Source organism: Rosa chinensis, chromosome 4, assembly GCF_002994745.2.
Source record: "Rosa chinensis cultivar Old Blush chromosome 4, RchiOBHm-V2, whole genome shotgun sequence".
In the NCBI taxonomy this organism is placed as follows: domain Eukaryota; kingdom Viridiplantae; phylum Streptophyta; class Magnoliopsida; order Rosales; family Rosaceae; genus Rosa; species Rosa chinensis.
This window is the reverse complement of record NC_037091.1, coordinates 53,165,074-53,169,801: the sequence shown is the minus strand read 5'-3', so window position 1 is coordinate 53,169,801 and position 4,728 is coordinate 53,165,074.

Below are 4,728 nucleotides of genomic sequence, written 5' to 3'. Positions count from 1 at the left end.
GCGGCGGTAGAAGGCGGTGCAGGTTGGTGTTTTCGGACCCGGCCGGAAAACACAACTCCGGCGACTTCATGGCTTCAACGATTCCTTGGTTGAGCTCAGAGCGGCCTCGTTGATCGATCCTTGGTGGTTGTTTGGATCGATTCACGTGAAACTTCGATCAACTCGGATTGGATCACTGTTCACGGCTTGTGAGGTAGTTTTCGATCCCTTAGGCTTGTTTTCTGACTTCGATCCAGTTATGAGAATTCACAAGCATGCTTAGATGAAGCTTTTTGATGTTGGGAGTTTTGTGAAATAATGAGTTTTTGGCCGGCGGCGGTGCACCACCGTCTGTGGCGGTGTTCCGGCGGTGTTCCGGCCACTTAAGGAACTGTTTTTGGTATTATATATGTTCTACTCGTTGATACGAGCGTTTCGATATATAATATGCAAATTTTGGAGTTCGTATGGAATTGTTAGGATTTTTACCGTTTCATATCGGTGAATTTAATCGATCCGTGAGGATTTGAGCGTCCGATCGACTTGTGGTTTGGTCACATCGATCGTGGGCGTATTCCGGAGACTTTGGGAGGTCTCGGATGTGGTTTTGCCTTGATTGGCGCCACTTTGGGGATTTTAGTTCAAAACAAGGGTTTCGGACTTAAATCGTTTGTGAATTGTTACTGATTTGAGATCATTGGTGAATAGGTGCTTCTAAAAGGTGAATTGGACGAGTTGTTGGTGATAGTGTTAGTTCGGTTCTGTATTGAAGACGCAGCGGGATCCTGAGGTGAGTAATCTCACGAAGTTCATTTCACGAACGGGAATACCCTTATTGTTTTGAGAGTTATTTAGTTAACTACAAACTATAGATGGTATTAGTGGCACTTTAGAGTAGATGATTACGTGTGTGTATATATATATTATGGGATGTATATATATACATACGTATTCATGTATTAGTAGATATATGTTTACGTGAAATATATATGTTTTGGGTGGTTTGTGGATTTGTGAAAACAATATGCATGAAATGATGCTTTTTATTGTTTTGGGGTGTGGCTTTTGGAAAACAAATGATTTGTGGAAATGATTGATTTCGATTTGTTTTGAAAAGCGTTGAGATTTGAGAAAAGTGTTGAGATTTGGGTATGAAAACAATAGGCATGAATTGATGCTTTTTATTGTTTTGTGTTATGGCTTTTTCGGAAAACAATAATTATGGAAATGTTGATTTCGATTGTTTTCAAAAGCGTTGTGATTTGTGTAACATTTTGGGTCCAATGCGACTCCTTTAATGTTTTGCTCCAAGGGACATTGCGGCCCGAGGATCGAAGGTCTGAGACCTTGGGCAGAATACCAGGTGACCACGTCTTTGGCCGGACGAGTGGTTACATTTTTCAGTTAGAGCTCTAATCTGTCTGCCATATAGGTAATTCATGGGGTAACGGGAATTGGTTATTTACAACTCATGACATTACGTATTTTTAGGGAACAAGGTGTGAGTTGCTTCCTTATTAATGGTTTTTAAGGGGACAAGGTGCAAGTTGATTTCCTTATTAACGATTTGATAGAAATCAAGGTGTGAGTTGCTTTCTATGGTACGCTTATGGTACAACTGATAGAATTCAAGGTGTGAGTTGCTTTCTATGTTTTATTGATAGAATTCAAGGTGTGAGTTGTTTTCTATGTTTTAACTGATAGAAATCAAGGTGTGAGTTGCTTTCTATGTTTTATTGATAGAATTCAAGGTGTGAGTTGTTTTCTATGTTTTATTGATAGAAATCAAGGTGTGAGTTGCTTTCTATGTTTTATTGATAGAATTCAAGGTGTGAGTTGTTTTCTATGTTTTATTGATAGAAATCAAGGTGTGAGTTGCTTTCTATGTTTTATTGATAGAATTCAAGGTGTGAGTTGTTTTCTATGTTTTATTGATAGAATTCAAGGTGTGAGTTGCTTTCTATGTTTTATTGATAGAAATCAAGTGTGGGTTGTTTTCTATGTTTCGTTTTAAAAGGAAACAAGGTGTGAGTTGCTTTCTTTTATTTCGATTTGAAAGGAAATTAAAGTGTGAGTTATTCTCCTTTATTTCGTGTTTTAAGGAATTAAAGCGTGAGTTGTTTTCCTTATTTTTGGCGTGAGTTGTGTGTGGTTTGAGTTACTCATACTGGCTTGCAAAAGCTTACCGGGTTTGTTGTGTGGCAACCCGGTACACTATTCAAACGGTGTAGGGGTTAATCCTGCAGGTTAGGATAATCGGGGCTGAAGCGGAGGTAGCGCCTTTGCGGCTTTACGGTAGGAAGCCATTTTTGCAACTTTACCGTTGATTAAGGACTTCCGTTGTATAGTTACTCTGAGCTGCATTTACGTTTTATTTTGTTGTTGACAATCTATTTCGTAAGCATTGTAATATATAACTCTATGGAGCGAGTTTATATTAACTTTGAGGGTTCAGGGCATCAATATCTGTGTAAGTTAAAGGGAAAAAGATTCCATGTATTTTGTATTGATGACTAGACGTTCACGCATATATAATTATGGGGTTATATATATCGATTTTCATGTGTGTAAAATCATGGGCGTGACAAAGAGTCCCTTTACTGATCTAGAAGAATCAGGTACATGCATTTGCATCTCAGTCAGTTTTTAGGAAGTTGGTTTTGGGCTTTATGGAATTACATTCTTAAAAGATTTTCTCTGATAAATAAATGATAGTTTTTAAGTCCTAGGTATTCTATGATTTTGTGGATATCTTGGAATAAAAGCCCTTTCCTAATAGAAGTCTAATTAGGGTTGTTTCTGTTTTGTTTGGGTGGTTGTCGCTGGTTGAATATATATTGTAGGAATATACTCGGCAAAAGATGGGATTTTCAAAAACGCAAGAATTTGTGATAGGGTCTTACATGTTTGTTTGAGTTTGTGTCTTCACAAAGAGTGAAAACACTTGGTCCATGTATAAGTGTTTGTGATCATAGTTTCATATGCATAATACTCTCTCGAGATCAGTAGAGAGACTGTGAAGGAAAAAGAACAAGATTTTGAAGATCATTCAAGTGAAGGAGTTCTAGAAGGAAGACAAACTTAGAGTTAGCTTTTGTCTAAAACTTATAGCCGAGCAAGTGCTATACAAGTTTGTACAAGAACATATCCTTTTGAATAAGATGATTATTATTTTAGGTTCTCAAGAGTAAGAGCCCCGCAGTGTTTTTTATTCTCATATTTGAGGTTTTCACTGTGTAACCAAAATCTGGTGTCTAGTTTGTTATTTTGGTTTTTACTGCCCAGTAAGGATTGATCAGTGCACTACAATCCCCATTTCCCAGAAAATCACATTCTGTCCTTGTTTTTTCAGGTTTGGAGACTCGAACTGCAGATGCGCGCTTGTACTGAAGGTACTAGCAAGGATGCTCTAGCGTTAGTTCCTTTTGAGGAAATGCCAACAGATTTGAAGAGCAGCAGGCCAGCTTCCCCTTTCTCTTCCCTAAAGAAATTCAAGTTTTTGCTAGGTGAAGCATTAGAGAGCAGATCTGAGCTCCCTAAGAAGTTGAAAGTCCCAGAGTTCCATACTAAATTCTCTGCTAAATCACTTGGTTTGGTTGAAGCTCCAGGAGGAATTCTGATTTCTAAGGAAAGTTTAATCCCAAAAGCGGACACACAGCGAACCAAGAAGAAGAAGGGACGGCCTTTGGGATCAAAGAACAAGAATCCCTCCAAGACAAAGAAGGTGACTGCTGAAGATGTGCTAAATGTCATTTGTCCTAGTAAACCTCCGAGCCTTAGTGTTAAGGGCAAGGAGAAAATTTAGTTTTATTTCATTTAAACTTGCCTATTTACTTGTCATTGTTACTTAGTTTATGGGCTTTTTTGAATAAGTGAGCATGGGTACCGTCAAATGATCGGATTTAATCTATATATTGATGTGGTATACCACAAACTCTTTATCTACCTAGAGATGGTAGAGGGAGGATATGTAATGGACTAATGGTCATTTCTGGCCTGAGTTTATTAATATATCGACATGATATTCTTCAAAAAAAAATTAAATTTGTATGTTCAACAATTTGTTGTTCTTCTTTTTTCTTTCTATGTTATTTATTATTTTTAACTCTATCAGTCCAACCATGAAGAATTCCAATTAGAGCAATAATTCTTAATTAGTTCATCTTCTTTGTCAATTGCAAAGGAAGTACCAAGTTAACTTTGCTCTGCAAAACTGGAATCAGCTGGAAGATGAGCCAACCATCTCCTCCTATAACGTGGACCCAATCTAGATTTTGGGTATCTTATGAATCTTTTTTCTTTAATTTTGAATTGCTAAACGTGAATGACTTTTTATAAAAAATTAAATTCATCTTCCGTGAGTGAAAATGATTTAAAATTTATGCTAAATAGAAGATATTGTAGATAGAGAAAACCCAGATCACAGTGAAACAAAATAGATGAGAAATTTGGGATTTAAGGTCTTTGAAATTTAAGGTGAAAAGTGAACACGAAGAAGAACAAGTGTTGCAGACTTGTAGTGTAAAGGGTTAGATAGAGTCATAGAATTAACGACCCAACAATCCATTGAATATTTCACTTGAGAATGCCATGTCTGCTTATGGTTATGGGAGATTAAAAATTTCTATAAAGGTATCATGTCACTTCCAAGCATGAGAGATTAGCGGGAGAATATACTTTGAAAGTAAAAAAAAAAAAAAGGGCTAACTATTGTTTAGTCCCTGAAGTATGGTTTCATCCTCGTTTCAG